Raw genomic sequence first — 16963 nt, 5'->3', positions numbered from 1 at the left:
GGGTTTTCCCTGATTGATGTGTGCAACTGTTCATGGGCCTGTGTGGGTGGAGGATGTGGGCTGCCCTGGCACCACACCGACCTGAACTTCCCTCTGACATTGCACAAGACAGACCAAGACTCATACCTGCCCACCCACACAGACAAGCCAGCAAAAATAAAAATACATGACCTTAAAAAACAGCACACAGTCTCTCCATTTTAATTTTTTTTCCTCCTTTCTCACCAGTACCAGCTCTGCAGACTCGAAGTCAAGTTACACACATAAACAGGGTTGGGCTGTTGCCTTCACCACATTTGCTACCACATTCCTATGGCCACCCTCCTAGAAATTCCTTCAGATATTTCTAACTTCCCACTTCTCTTTTTAATTCCAAAAATAAAAAAGGGGAGGTGGGGAAGAAGAAAGAAAAAAAAAATGCCCTTCTGTCTGTATGAAAAGTAAAAGTTTGGCTTAAGAAAGTATCTATAAAACAGAGAAGGACCAACTTCTCAAGTTTACAAAAACAACCACTTCTACCACATATGCTCACCTATCTCCTGAAAGGAAATTCACTGCTCAGAAACCTGATATTCCACATGCTCTAATTAAGGAAAAAGGAAATAGCTTTCAGTCTCTTGTGGAAGGGCCAATGAACATAAGTCAAACACTCACCTAAAACCATGAAAACACTTTGAAAAGAAGTAAAACAAACATTCTGCTAATTTCCCAGATGTATTTCCAGCAATGTTTCTGATATAGACGCAATGGGTAGGAAAGAGGAAAAAGAATTTAGTGATGTGGAAGACATACATTTACAATCCATCCTCGCCCATTTTATGCATTTGTGATGGAGTGATTTGCTCTTTCCTGCTTTAGCAGGGCCCCCAGAGTGACATAAAATGGACAGTGTTACATCTCAAAAAAGCTACTTTCTGAGAAGCACTGTGGTTCTCTGGTCCCACTTACTTCTGTAGCACCTCTTAAATGCTTAGGTAAAGTTAGCAAGAGTCAAGGGATACACAGTCCAGTAAGTCTTCATTTACATCCTGATGTTTCAGGAAAATATTTCCCCCTCCAAGTGTTTAGGAAACTCCAATACTTCCTTCACATTGGAAAAACTGTCTGTGGTGTAACCTTGTTACTTCACTTGCTTCCAACCAGCTTAGTGATGATGAGAATTCATCACATTTGTACAAAAGAAGAGCAAAGAAAAAGAAAATCAGTGGCCAGAAATTTTATTTACATGCACATTTCCAGTGTCACTGAGCCTCACAGTTATCAGTCCAAGTCTGGCCCCTCTGAGCTCACTGACAGTGCTGAAAGAAGGCAGGTTTTGAACTTAAGGACTGCAACCAAGGATTGTTCATTAAACAAAAGCCAGCTATGCTTTTTTTCAAATCTAGAGACTAATAAGAGCACACTTAAGGTTTTCAAAGAGAATGCACTTCATTTCATTTGAGCCAGTGAAATTGAAAAGGAGACAGTGACAGGAAAGAGATTACTCGTCGAGAGACAAAACCTGATGCCAAGAGATGGCCATGCATCCTTATGCCCATTCTGCCTCAGAGTCAGCTACAACAGTCATTGAGATGTAAAGGAACAAATAAGAAATGTAACTCTTCTTGTCTATTACATTCCACCGTTAGTTCAGTGTAAGACACACTGTTCTTTAGATGCTAATGCTATGGGAGAACCAGCCCCTTCCATCTTGTTTTGCAAAATACAAGCCACCTTCAAAAACAGAAAGAGAATGCTAGCTTCCTTTCTCAATGTGTTTTACTTGCTGATCATTTCCTGGGAAAGTTCTAAACACTTCTGCTGAAAAACATTAATCTGAAAATACTTTATTGCTATGGGCTATGTTGCACACCAGAAAAAAGCAAAGAATTCCAGAATCTTTACAGGTTGTGGCTCTGCAACACCTTCACTGAATCTGCAATTTTGTATCTTTACAACTTCTTGTATCTTAGCACTGTTCGTAGAAAACCAGACATAATTCTGTCTGAACTAAAATGATGGTGAGAACAAATCCATTATTAGCATATTTATTATTATTATCATTAGCAGTACTAAAACAATTTTTATACAGCAGCTTTTTATTCACAGAACTCAGGGCACCTTGCTTATTGTTCTCATTTTACAAATGTAAGACCTTGGGAACTTTGAGATGCAGTTTCTTTATTAAGGTCATACAATATGCCACTGAAAGACCCTGGGACATAGTGCAGGCTCTGCCATCCTTCCAGATGATAGGCAACAAAGCTAGTTACCCTCTTTTTTCCCTTATTTAAATTTCCATCTCTGCCTCTGTGTATTTTGATCTGCCTCATTCAGCACTTAACATATCACTGCTTCAAATCCTGTCTTTCCAGGAACACAACTGCTTTTTTCTCTAGAACTGCCCTGCTTTGTGCAACACTACATTTACATGTACAAACACACTCAACCTCAGTTTGTGCCTGAAGAATTATCCTCCCCCTGCTATCCCAAGCACCACTAGAGTGCATACTTGGAAAAATTAGATTAAAAAATACTCAAAAGTTTGAGATTCTGCCCTGCCTTTTTTCTGGTGGGGTAAAAACATTACCTGCTATTGCAGCTTCTTCTCTTGGTCAGAGTGCATAATGTCACAATCATATCTACAAAAGTAGCATTTTCTAAATCATTTGTATTTGTCATTAATCCGCACTCCCCCTAACACAGAAGCACCTTTGCCTCTCACCCTCAGCTGATCTAATAAGTGTAGGCTTGAAACTGGCAAAAGACAGCAAACATGTCAAAAAAAAAATAAAATTCCAAGCCACAATGAGCTACACATTTCAGGAATAATAAAAAAGCCCATAGTGATCCCTCAATTGCAGATGATATCAGTAGAATGTCATAACCATTTCTTTTCCCCCACCACCATTTCATCTTGAGTACCTGGGACTGTCAGAACTCCCTTTAACAGAGCAGAAATTTCCCTGCCCCACAACAGCTGTTGAAAACTTGAGCCAACCAGCCCAACAGAGCTGGATGAATTATAGTAAATTATGATGAATTCAAGGACCTTCAGCTACTAGCTACACATCTTTTCACTGCAGAGGTACTCTGCAAATGGAAAAGTCTGGCCTCCTGAAATCCAACTGAAGCAAGCAAAAAGAAGCATCCTTTAGTGTCAAAGAAACGTTCTATAATTTGCAGTGTGAGCTCCACAACAAGGTCTTTGCATTACATTTTCTCTTTCTTGCCCTTACAAAATCTCTCATGCCAGACAGCATCTCCAGATCATGAGGCCCAAGTATGTTGGCACTCCTGAGTGAAAGAAGATTGAGTGGATGCAGTAACCAGTAACCAGCCCAGCATGCCCAGCCTGACACAACTTCTCCCTAAGCCAGGTGTTTTCCTTTGCATGGAAAAATGTCATTTAGCTGGAGAGTAGCAAACACTGTGGGGTTTCCCCTTGTGGCTAATAGCAAAGGGTTTGCTGTAGTTGGGATTTCAAAGCAACAGGCCTGAGAAGCATGAGGTCTTTTAAAGTTCCTCTGCCAAGAGTTTGCTGAACTTTCATTTTTGAGACAAAATGTAAAGGCAGTTTCCTCATCTATTCACCTACTAAAAAAATATCAACCAACTCAAGTTCCTACGTAACTGTATTAATACCTAGTACTTTGGAAGTACTTCCCTAAAGTTTCATTGTGCATTTTCTGACAATTAACACAATAAATCAGTTACGAGCTTTTTCAGACTCAGAAATAAGTATCAGCTATTCAGACACTAATCTGCAATTACTGGTGGCAGAACAATAAACACCATGTGAATTGTCTTGCTAAGCAAAAAACAAGTGGAATGGATGAAATAATTATCTTGCATCAAACACATAGTCAGATTCCAGCTCATCTTCCTGCTCATGTTTCTACACACTCTCAACACAGAAAAAATCTCATCTTTTAAGCAAACAAACATAGAAAGGCACCGACTAAATTAGAAACTCCATGGAGCCATGGAGCCTACAGATTATTATCTCTTTTTTTTTCCTCTTTTTTTTTCCTTTTTTTTTTTTCTCTCAAGCATTTCCTTTCCAAACTGAATTTAATTCATTTGAAAAAATTTAAGCACAGAGTATATTAAACTCTCTGGAGGAGGCAAGTTGCTCAGTCATTACTACACTACTCTTTCAGTCTGGTTTTAATTTGACTTATACCAATTCATTAGTTTGATTTAAAGTAAACAGAAACCTGGTAAGAGTGAATGCCACAGTACTAAACGGCATTCCATTAAAAACCAGCAAATATAAATGTATTTTGAAGAAAAAGAACTCTCCTGTCTTGAGCTAAATGCAATGTATAAAGAGTTAAATTTAGAACAATAAACCATTAACATTTTTTTTTCCCCCCAAAGGCAAGACCTTGTAATTAACCCTCAAGGAAAATCATCAACTTCCACATTGCTCAGTTCTCTGTCCTTGAGACATTTATGGCAAAAATAAGCCCTGCGAGGCCCCACAGTGCAGAAACGCCCAAGTGCAGGTGTGTCTATGGATAGTTGTCTATTTTTTTTTCAACATTTCCACCCTGTGGCTGGTTATCTAGACTGTCCTCTCCCTTCTATATTAATCTCTGTTTATTCTCCTATTTGGCAGCAACAAAAACACTGACACACTCCTGTTTATGGTCATCTGGATCCCACCCAGTAGCTGTGCTTTAACTCAACAAATTTCAGGAAAGTCAGTGCTGAGAAGAAATGTGCAACTTCCCAGCCACATCGCTCTGGAAGGAAATGAGCTGTGCTCTGTTGGGAAAAGGAAATTGCTTTGGAAGTCTAGACCGAACCCTTCCTTTTCCATCCCTCCTCCTGTTTCCCCCTTGAATATACTTAAGACAAAACAAAAGGAAGCTGAAGAATGAAAAAGAATGATTGGGCAGAGTTTCCATCTCTGTGTTTAATAAAAACACAGGTGGACATGGATTTAAACACCAGTGAAACATCACCTAGAGGAAAGGCAGGAGAGACACAGGAGCACAGAAGCACCTCAGAAACAAGGGTGTTGACAGCATCTGGTATAACAAAATGGGAATCAGCAACGTGGTGAAAGGCAATATACTGCAGGCAGCCACTCTGATCCTCCTCTAGGCTGGATTTGTCTTTAGAATGCAGTCAGTAATGCAGCTGCTGATCCAGTTGCCTATGATTCTGACAGTGAGAGGGAACAGGCTGCAAGGTATTTAGTAATTTTCCCTTGTTCCCAAACTAAAGACACAGTAAGAAAAGCAGGTGTGAATAGGACTGGAACTGCAGAGAAGCTTGAAACAATCAAATTAACTCAGACAAATTTTAGAAGAAGACCATGGAGACTCTATGACCAAAGACAGAGGTCAGACAATTTGACCAACAAGGCCTCAATTTGGCAGGGAATGCCAGCAATAAAAATGATGAAGCAAAAATATTAGGAGTAAAAAATATAAGTATATTATAAAAGAAAATCAAGAAATTACCAGGTAAGTTTGGTACTACCGATTCAACTGTGAACCAGAAAATACAAGAGCAAGCTAGGAGAATTTTCCTGATTCAAAGAGGAAAAGAATGACCAAGGGAATGGACAAAGAAGTTTCTGGGTAGTGAGGAAATATGATCAAGGTGGGAAAAAAGTTTGACTGTAAATTTAAAAAAATATTAAATGTTATGGCAGAGGAATTTTTAAAACATATTTGCACAAGGGGCACCAAGGAAAGCAATCCTGTGAAGGAGAAGGCAAGAAAATACAGGTGCCTGTGGGCATTTAAACTGAACTGCAGCATGGGCAGGCAGCAAGTTTCACAAGCTTCCTTTATTTCCTGCTTAAATGAAAGGATATGTTTTGTTTGAGTTTGTGTGGTTTTGATAAGAAGCAACAAAAAGGGAAAGAGTGGGAAACCAATCCATCATAAAATTCTTCTGGTGCACACCTTGGGAATTCTGCACAATCTGAGTACTCTGAATTCATGCTGAAGAGATTCACTGCAGCTTATGTGACCTTCCCCCCACACATACATATAGGAAAAGGAAACCAGAGTTACACCAAGAGAACAGTGGGGCTGCAAGATCACAACTTTCTCGTACCCAGGGTCAGAGCTCAGGCATTGTCCTCGGTCTGTCTTCTCACAGAGATGCAAACCAATACACAAGGCAGCACTCTCAGCACTTTCTGTCCCACTCCCTAAGGACAAAATATGAAAAGACGACATATTGAACCACCCTTTAGCTCCTGCTGGCACATGTCTCCATACAGAGCAGGGGAGAGGAAAAGGAAGCAGTGATGGGACAATGCATCAGCCAAGAGTCCACAGGGAGGAGTGCTGCAAATGCCTGCTAAATTCACTCTATTCATATCCTGAGATTATACTGGCCTACAGCATGTGCTGGAGCTTAGTGTTAGGTTTATTAGTTGTGCTACTTTCCAGTCAAAAAGGAAAAAAAAAATGAGAGAGAAGGGTTTGAGTTTGTTTTGTTTCTGACCAAGTGCAGGAAAGAAATTTTATTCCTTAAGGAAAGTTCTCAGGAGTGGGAATGAATGTGAGGATTGTACATCTGAGTCATCCTGTCAATTCCCTAAATCCCACACCATGTGGAGTTCAGATAATGTTTTCAGCTAGGAAACTTTTTTAAAAAATAATTTATTTTTTTAAATTAAAAAAAAAAAAAGAAGAAGTTGTTTAGAACTCCTCCCTTTCTAAATCACAGCTGGACTCAGAAAGACCAGTTTTGTTTTTAAACAAAGTCAGCAAATTGTCCCTAAGCTGGTCAGTTCCAGTAATTGGCATCAGAGTAATAACAGTCACTCAGTTGGTTTCCCCTTTGCCAGACCAAAAATAACCACTCAGCCAAATTTTTCCCAAAAGTGTTTTTTTCAGCTGAAGCAAGTACAGTTAGGTTGCAGGCACGTCTTTCTCACAGTTGGAAACTGAACACCTCTATACATAGTGTTGTTTCCACACCCCTCTCTATATACTCAGAGTTACTACTAGACATAATAGAGATTCAAAATAACTGAAAGCACCTCCTCCCTTTCTTGTTAGGAACAGCAGCAACAAAATTATTTTTATCAGATGCTGCCTTTGTGTTGTTTACAGCATGCTTGTAATGCTCTAGAGGAAAAATACCCATTTACCCTACAACCATTGGAAACTCATGGTGATTACAGGGACTGATAAATCAATATAAAAGCACCTTTCATATTTATTTGAGGCAGGCACATAGTTTCATCCACCTAAAAAGCATAAAATCATCAAAATCAAGTAAGTTTTCCATAAGTCAAAGCACTCCCAGTTAACTGACTTGGACATGCCAAGTAGCCAAAACATCATCTATTGTACTTACAGCACAGAGAGCCTCAAGTGCAAAGGTAGTGTGAAGCTTGATCTGCACAGTCCTTCCAAGACACCCCATCACAAGGACACTGAGGATGTTGCTGAGAGCAAGGACTGTACAGCAGTATTGCCCTTGACAGCAGGTAAAGAGTTATCCATCTGAATCTCCTAAGAGAATAGAGACATTAAATACAAAAGATTTGAATAATAAGTTAGAACCATTAAAAACAGGTGTTTCACACTACTCTGGCTACTCATACCCCCTCCCTTCCAGTCCTTCAAGAACAGGAGAATCACACCTCAGTTTCATGCCAATAGATATAAACCAGCATTTTCCCCAGAGTTTAGAAAGGAAATTGGTGCCAAGGTTGGGGATAGGAGAATAATATGGAGTTCACAGACATAACTGTTTCATAACTTCTGAAAAATTTAGCTGAGTGAGTCTACTGGAACAAGAACATTAACAAAAAGGAACAGCTGAAAACATTTTTTCTGCCCATGGTCACTCAGCATGAGACAGTGGAAGGAAATAACAGTGAGTCATCATGACATAGGATGAAGCAAAATCTGAAGGAATACTGGATATAAACCTCAAGAGATAAAGGCCAGAGTAAGCTACTGATGAATCTTGATGAAGTCATATCCAAAAGGAACTGATTTTTAAACTCTGGTCTCCAAAATACAATACATTTCTTGAATTACATAGCTTTAAGTTAGCTTTAGAAATGTAGTAGGAAATGAAACATTTTCATTTGTTACAATTTCTATTCTAAGAACGGATAACATGCCCATACAGTTGCAATGCAAATGAGACAATATGGTAGCTGTTGTTGCACCTATGAAATTGCATTTGTGTAGACACGTAGGCATGTGTACGCATACAGTATAAGAAGCTGATTCTATCCAAACACAAACTATATAAGATTTTTTTTCGGACCTGAGAAATGGCTTGCGCTTCCAAAAGATATTTTTCTGCATCAGCTCATGTAATAGAAGACATTTTTTCTGTGATCCACATGGTGTAAGACATACTATTTCCATTGTAGTGGTATTTGCAAACATGAAACAAACATATTCCCCTCTCCTTCTTTTCAACTGTTTGGCTTACACCAGTTGACCTAAAATAATTACTCAGTACCAACTCATAAAAATACAGTATCTACACAATAAAATAAAAAAATAAAAGAGAGAGCAAGGTGTTCTTCTTACTAACCCACTCGGCTTCCTGAACAGCACTTTAAAAAATATGTATTTAATTTCCCTGAAAACAAAACAGTAGTGTTTATGTTTTGTACATAAGCAAAGGATAAAAGCTTCACAATGCAACTCTTCAAAGCCCCATAATTTACACTCTGGTGTCATAAACCAGCAATATTTTAGAGATAGCCATAAAATTGTGATCCAAGTTCTGTCTTATCAAAATCTCTGCTTCAACTCAGCTGTTAAGAGTCTGAGCAAGATTATTTACATTTAATCAGTGGCAAAGTTCACATGTAGTCTGAACTGTTCCAAAGTTGGTCGGTTTTCAGATGAAGACTCCCAGCTCAGGCTCACCTCCATGCATGAAAGGGGCTGGTCACTTTGCTGCAAATGCTTTCACCTAAAGAGGTATCTACCACTGAACCCAAACTGCTCCAGCTGAAATAACATGGAAATTTGGGGCAAGGCGAAAAAAGGCAGGGCTGTCACTGAACATCAGATTTCTGGTGGGCTGTGATGGATGTGGGATTCAGGGGCTGGTCTTTTAGCAGGGTTTGTCTCAGCTCTGTGGATTTCACTGTTTCCAGAGCCTGCATCTCTGAGGTGATCAAGTGCTGCACCAACTAAACCCAAAATTTCCCCCACATATCTGAAATACGATAATCTGTGAAATCTTCGAGTCTTATGCATGAACAGATCCAGTGAATCTGAGTGTGGAAGCCAGAGGCAGACCCTCTAGGATCCAACTCCTGCCTTACCTTTTGGGCAGCCAGAAGCCATTATCCCCAGCCCCAGAGGTGTCCAGGGCAGCTAGAAGCAGCTTCATGGGCATGGGTGACATACTTCAGCAGGAGGTGCTGTGCCTGCCTTACAGGCTGTGATCCAATTTCCCCTACTTCTAGACAGTGTCTGTACAGGAGATGTGTTTTGGCTCTCTCATTTTAAGTTTCAGGTCCAAATAATAAATTAAAAGCAAAATACCACTCCAACCCAAATTAGACTGAAAACAACAGCTGAAAGCATAAAGAGTCACACACACACCAGGAAGCTTATTTCAACTTGTTCTCTAACAGGACAAAGTAAATAAGAGGAAGTATGGGACAATCCACATTCAAAGGATGCTTCACCAGAAATCACAAGTTGCTTTAAAAATTATTTGACGTTTCAATCTACACACATTGCAGTCAGCTGAAACTTTTATTAGTGGGGATATAAGAAGGTGAGACATTGCAGAAGATGAAGCAGTGAGCTCTGACAATTCAACATTATTACAGAAAATACCAATTCTAGGTCTCATATTTAGGTGTTTAGACCCAATCCACAAGGAGCAGGTTGGTTTTGTTAATAAATAACTCCCAATCAGTGAGAGATTATCTTCGATTCTGCTGTTGACCCACTAAACTAGAGCAAAGATATTTGCCTACTACTACAATGAGTTATCAGTACGATGCTACAATAACTGATCAGATGTCATACAACAGAAAATAAGCATGGGAAAGTAGTAGACATTGTTATACAAAATGTTAAGGCAAAAGCTTGAATTTTGGTCTTCCTAATACATATTCCTTTACTTGACCACAGGAAGCAGGCTACAAAATACAACCCTATCCAGTGAGAAATATTACAGTCAGGAAGTGCATAACAATTCAATTACTTTCATTACTTCATTCTTCAAAGAATAAATTCATTTTACCAAATCTATACATATATATTCACCATTTCCAGATGACTAGGGCTGTGTAATTTCTTTAATTTATTTTAAGGTTACAAACATGTAAACAGTCTGCTAGCATTTCCTTGAAAAGACAAGCATCAATGATAAAGAGATATAGGTTTTTAAAGGTTTTCCTGCATGCTTCACAGTCACATGGTGTAGTATTGTTTTTCAGTTGTAGGTTTTACTCAGCTTGGAAATCAGCATAGTCAGTATTTCAGGATATTCAAGATTCCTGGAAACCTCTAAGAACCATAACATGTCAGGCCCTGATTTGGGAACGCACCTACCTGTTTAACCTCAAGCACAAGACCTCACATCTTCATTACACAAAACTTTAATCAAGAATTGAACTTTGAACATATATTGAAGAGCTTTGCTGAATCAGGAAGGATCTGGACCTTTTTAAAGAGCAGCATTGTTAATTGACTGCAAAGATGTTATATCCTGCAACTAGGCTCTTAATGAGCCGTGCCTGCTGGCAAGCAGCTCTGATACCACACAGCAGCCAGCTGGTCCTCAGCAGCAGGGCACGTGGATTGCTGCATTACTCATGGGGTAAGCAGCACATACCCCCCTCTCAAATAACTGCAGGACAGGTTGCTGCTGGCTCCAAATATGCTGGTTTGTGTGCATACCTAGCCACTAGTTGCTCTAATTGAAAAAAAAAAAAAATCTCCTTTTTACAGTCATCTATAATACAACACTGAAGTGATTTATTTAAATGGTGGAAGAATATATAAGGCAATAAAACATCTTTTACAGCTGGTTAAGCACTGAAACAAAGCTGAGATATTTGATAACTGCAGGAGGGTTGCTGGTGAGGATATTCTAACACAGTGAACACTCACAAAATAAAAACACTCACAAGATAAAAAAATCAAATCTCATGCTTGTTTCCTTCCTGTTGTTTCATCTTTCAGAGCTCCACAGAAACTGCAGCTGCCACTTCCCTCAGAATTTCTGCAGAAGCTGGTACCAAGGATGTGCAGTTTGGGTACAAACTGAACAAAGAAAGGTTTGAAAAGTGTTAATATGTTTGAGGACAGGTAAGTAAATAATTGATTAAAGCCACAATCTTAGTAAAAAAAGAATTCTATGTTTAGGAAGCATGTTTCTAAAATATTTGCTTCAGTATCTTCAGCAACCTAACTTGGAAAAGCTGAAGAGATCACACTCGGCCATGACACAGACATGAGCAAATCATTTGAATTCAAAGAAGTTATACCCACTACAGCAGGTCTAAATTCATCTTCAGTGTGGAATTATCCATTTTGTGGATGTGAATGTTACCATCCACTGTTACAGATATTATGAGAAGCTAAATTACCTGCTTAGGAAAAGTGTTCCACAGTGTCAGTAAAAACCTTGGTGGTGTTCGTCAGGGAAACATTTGCTGTTTTTAGGCTGTGATTATTCTCTTGTCACAGACTACCATATTACAGAGCCTGAAAGTAAAAGCATATTGAAATAATGCAGCTCCTTTAGCCTAGTCCAGGTTAAAACCAAGCTTCTCACACCCTTTCCAAATAAAAGGCAAAATTAGAGGAATTTAAGCAAAACTTCATGTACTTTTAATTTAATTGTAACAGAATCAACACCTTTATTCCTTCTTTTTCCTACAACTCTTTATACAACTTTCTTAGGTCAAATCTTTACTGTGTGTACCCTTGTGTTCTCCACATACACTGTCCTCTGCTTTTGCATTGCATCAAACTATATGGGCCCTCCCTTTCAGCTGGAACTCTTATAAAGCATTGTCATTCAAATGAAAGAAAATATTCTAACAGTTTAATCTGGTTTTCATTTCTTCTGCGCCAGCTGACATTGCTGCTTACTTTGGATGGGCAATTGGTCTGTAGTCTCCAGTTACAAACTTTTACATGATTTAAATAAAATGCAGAGGACAGTTAAAAAAAAAAAAAATTGGGCACATACTGTGTGAAAATACTTTTCCAAACTGCTGAGAAAACCATATACTGGGTCACATACTGGAGCTGCTGTTACTAATCATTTCTAATATACCTCTGATGAACAAGGTTACCTTCAACCCTTTGAGCTGCTGTAGAATAGTTAGATTTCAGCACAAACTGTACTACTTTGACATGCTTCTGTTACCTTGCTTGTGGCATCTCAAATAAGGCCATTGCTGTTTATAATAATTAATTTTGTGTTTTAAGAATCCTTGTAGAAATCCACAAGTAATGGAACACATCACAAGACCATCAGATTTGGCATGATTTTTTTGCCCTTGAAGATGGAGTTGCTTTGGATACATTGTCAGAATCCCTTAAGTAACATGTGACAAGGAAGCATTTGTTCTCTTAATGTCACTTTATTCAGAACTACAAATCAAGTTTCCCTTTCCTCTTTATTATTTTCAGCAGTAGTTCACACCAGGGAAGAGCAGCATAGCTTTCTCGTTCTTCCACCTTCTCCAGTGTCCTGTAAATGACATCTGAAGGATGGAAAGAGTATCATCTCTTCTATCACCACAATATTTGGATTCTTACTCATACATTCAAACAAATTCTGAGAGACTTAAGTTAAACCAAGCCTGAGCACTTGTGGTTTTCCTAACCCACAACCAACTTCCAGGACTTTCAGTTTGCAAAAGTCATTGGAACGTTAATAATTCTTCTTCTTGAACCACAGATACTCCATTCCCATTTAGTCATCTTCCTGTAAACACTTTTTTTGCTTCAACAGAAAGCAGGAATATCCTACACATCTAATCAGCACAATCACAGTAATTGAAATCCAACTTTAATCAAAGCTATAGTGTCCAAACTATTTTTATACACAGCTATCACAAGTGCTTGTTTTAGTTGTAGTGGGGAACTCTGCATTTTTCACACATCCCTTTCTACTTATCAATGAATAATATATTTCTCTGTAATTAACCTTCATATATATCTAATACCCAGGGCTTAGAAATGACACAGATGAGGCATGATGGAAGTAGGTCATCCTGGCATGACAGTGTTTACATCATGCCTCCATTTAAAACTGATCCCCAGGTTTACCAACACGTTCCCCTTCCTCTGCCCAGGAGGATCCAAATCTGGAGTATAATGTCTGATTCTAGCATGTTTAAAAATCATCTGCTCTTTTCTGTGTTTGCTTATTTTAGGCTACCAATAAATTCCTCCTAACTTGACGCTTTCCTTCTCTACTCCCACCACCTCCTTTCCTACAGGTTGTTTTTCCCTCACTGAGATTCCAGTGGGTCTTGTGAACAGAACTCTAGACATACATTGATTTAAACACAGAAGTACAGAAGTACTTGGGAGTGGAGGAAGTGTTACAAAGAGAGGATTGTAAAGCTACCAGTATTTCAAGCAAGGCTTTTTTTTTTTTTCTTTAATTCCATCCTCCACCACAGTGGACCCTGTAAAACAAGTGTCCCCTTTCTCCCTCATCCAGCCTGATTCTATGCTGCTCTCTCTCTTGACATTACTGCAAGTCTCATGACTCAAAGACACAGTTCCCAAAGAGAAATGCGCAAATGAGAATGTCATGACCAGTTGACCACAAATGCTACCATTATTCATCGTTAGGCTGAATTATTCCTGCCCACTATGGATCACCTCATTATGCAAAGGCATGAGCTAAGAATATGGGAAAAGACTGGCAAAAGGCCTCTTTAAGAAGCATGCCAAATTTCACCAATTCATTTAAAGAACAAAGCATATCTATCAAGGTAATCTTTATATATTCTGAAAACTTTAATGTTAAAAGAAGTCCAGGTGTTTATTTCTGAACTTCCATGCACACATTTTCCTGGCTTATGTTTTCAAAAGAGGGGACTAGATATTATAACATCAGCATATAAAAACATGCAGCTGTTTTTTCCATAGCTTCATTCACTACTGCGGTCATTTCTCTTGGCAGCAACATTTTAAAATCTGCAAGAAAAAAACACAAACAAACTTGTCTTTCAGATTTTTTTTTTTTGCTTCTTTTCTTTTTTAAACTTGAACATTGTCAGAATCATGTTTAGCAGGAATATTTAGGTTTTTGTCAGTCTATTTTTTTTCTAAGCTCTATACAGAGAAGTAAGTTTATAATTAAAAAAAAAAAAAAACACTAATGAAATAAATGAAGAAAAACCTCCCTAAAGGGAAGACTTCTTTTAAATTAGAGAGGAGAATAATCAAAGAGAAAAATCACAGCAACCCATTTTCAGGGCACCACCACATGAAGACTCAGTTAGCAATTACACACATACGTGACAATAAACCACACACAGCTTGAGTATGCTGGAGCTGGACCCACATGGTATTGCAGCTCAATGATTTCATTTCTCTGCTGCCTGGGATCATAGGGGATGGACAATTTTGACAGGCTTTGGCATACATGCACAACCAGGAGTGCTGCAGAACTGTCATCACCCTCACACTGACATTAGTGGCACATCTTAGGGCAAGCAGAGGAGATATGAAGGGGTACAGCAAAGAGAGCACAGCTCAAGATGTGCACGTGCTACACCCCTCAGAGGATGCTGAGATAAAGGAGTTACAAAACACCTGGTTTATTCAAAAAATGCAGGATCTGAAATGAAGCCACCAAGGATCCCAGTTTGTGAGCACAAACACATCATTCCTGACTTCAAACTGACCAAGCAAAAAGCTTCCTGAGGAACAGCATTAGCAGCACCAGCTTCACTTCTCCCCTTTGTGCCTCCATGTGTCCTTTGCATGTTCCCCACAGGAAGAGACATGGAGCAGAGTTGCTGCAGCAAACACGCAGGAAGGAAGCAGCAGACACAGTGCAGCTCCCCAGCCAGCTCACCTTGCACTGGCACTCAATTGCCCCTTGACAAGTTGTTAAATAACCACCTGACTACAGGCAGCCCCCCTCAGGGCCAGTTCTAAGTGTGTTATTGCACATTTATACGAGGCAAGTTCTCAGATTTGAACGTATTTTTGTGCAACAAAAGATAAAAATAACCACACTTAGAGATTAAGTGCATATATTCTCAGATAAATACCAACTCCCAAAGAAATGGCTTCATGCCTAAAATATTTTGACAGAATGGCATGTAGTCCACAGTCCTCATAGGTTGCTTGGAAAACAGGAATAGGCACAAATTTATAGCAAAGATTTTGTTAATATGTTCCTCTTACCTATATCAGCTAGTTTGAGTTGATTAACAACCCCAGGAAAAAGAGCAGGAGGTACAGAGAGGCAGAAGAACCCTTAAAGATGCACTCATCCAAGGTTTGTTTCACGTTCGGGTTTCTAACCCTTTAGCCATCTCTAACCTTTTGCCAGTAAAACATACTCAGAACATACTCAGCAGTGTCCACAACAAAGAAATCAGACCTCCTTACAGCAGCTGAAAATGTGAATTGCCTCCTTCATCTGCAGGCAGTATTAAGGGGCCAGGGAGCTCTCCCATCTGTGCTGCATCCTCAGCACAGACAGGGGTTCTGGGAAGGGGAAGAGGGGTCAGAAAGCAGTAGCTGCTCTCCCTAACCTGAGCACAGAAGCCATGAAAAACTGCACATTGTGCAGGCAAGCAGCCTACACAGCATGCCTGGAAAGTGATGTTTTAGGATGGCTAAAAGCTACACTGTGATGAGGTTGTTTAAATGCCACCTGCAGGTCTAACAAATGGTGGACTTAAGGAGAGATGGAAGAAGTTGTTTATGCCAAAGAAAAGGAAAAATGTCTTTAAGAAAAGAATAAAAAACCAAAACACCTCTCCTCCCATCCCATTTATTTTTCCCTTCTGTAATGTTGAAAAGAAAAAGCCTCACATTTGGTAATCCTGCCATAACATTCCTAGCAGCTAGGGAAAGACAAATACAGGGGAATTCCATTTGCCCCAAAGGTTGGATTTTGTTTTATTTCAGTTCGCTTTAGCTTTTTTCTTTTTTTTTTTCTTTTTTTTTTTTTAACCTAAGGCTTTGAAGTTTTTTTTCTTTAATGTTTCAGGAAACCCTACAGAAATCATGTCCAGGTTTAATCCCTATGCCAAGTTCTCCACCTCTGTGCTCCACGCGCTGCTCGTTCAGTGCATGCCTTACTCACCCAGAGCTCCTCTGTGCCGCCCTGCTGAGACCCAGGCTGAGGGAATAAGAAATGACTCAAGCACCTCCCACTAATGCTGCAGCACTTATTCGTTTTTCATGCTATTCATTAAACCAAAACAAACCCCAAAATTAACAAACTATAGCAAGAGAGTACTATCTGAGAGCAGGACAAAAAGGTGGATTTTTCACACCTCATTGGCCATTTTTGCTTCCTGCACTATGTTTTTTCCTCTTCCCTTCTGTGAGATACCATCCCTCTCCCCAGAACCTCCCTCTTAGGAGGACTTGCAAAAGATGGCAGGGGAGCAGAGTGCAGATGCCAGAGCCCGACCTCCATCCATCAGTAGCCAGCCAGTGGCCTGACCTCCATCCATCCATCCATGGCCAGGCAGGCACCATGCGTGAATAAGGTTTGGTGCCAGTTTCCATGGCAATGACACCGCTCGCTGAACGCACGCTGCCCATGGGGCTGGCTTTTTCATAGAGGTACACGAGACAATAGACTGAGCTGAAGACATATAGCTATGCTTAAAGCACGTAAGGAGGAGCCACCACCATTGTGTGAAGGCAGAGTGTTTCTCTGAATGTTTTCCTGTGACAACCTTTTTTTTTTTTCCCTGCAGCAATCTGTCCTAAGCAAGCATTGAAGAGCACCAGTCTCAGCAACTCATACAGATATGTGGCTCATATAGTCGTACATG

General features: G+C 39.6%; 1 long non-coding RNA gene across 1 annotated transcript in view; it reads right to left on the bottom strand.

Moving 5' to 3' along the window:
- LOC136293072 (uncharacterized) overlaps nt 1-10621 on the bottom strand; it is a 54114-nt gene extending 43493 nt beyond the window's left edge. The window contains exons 1-3 of the long non-coding RNA XR_010722078.1: nt 10512-10621; nt 7318-7475; nt 6061-6157 (exon numbers count right to left, since the gene is read on the bottom strand). This is a non-coding gene — a long non-coding RNA (uncharacterized lncRNA). The remainder of the gene's footprint in view (nt 1-6060; nt 6158-7317; nt 7476-10511) is intronic.
- Between the last annotated feature and the right edge of the window lie 6342 nt (nt 10622-16963).

The sequence above is a fragment of the Chamaea fasciata genome, unplaced genomic scaffold (genome assembly GCF_029207755.1).
Source record: "Chamaea fasciata isolate MVZ Bird 193981 ecotype frontalis unplaced genomic scaffold, bChaFas1.0.hap1 SCAF_1, whole genome shotgun sequence".
NCBI classification, from domain to species: domain Eukaryota; kingdom Metazoa; phylum Chordata; class Aves; order Passeriformes; family Sylviidae; genus Chamaea; species Chamaea fasciata.
Note: the sequence above shows the minus strand (reverse complement) of the source record. Positions and strands in the feature narration are given on the sequence as shown.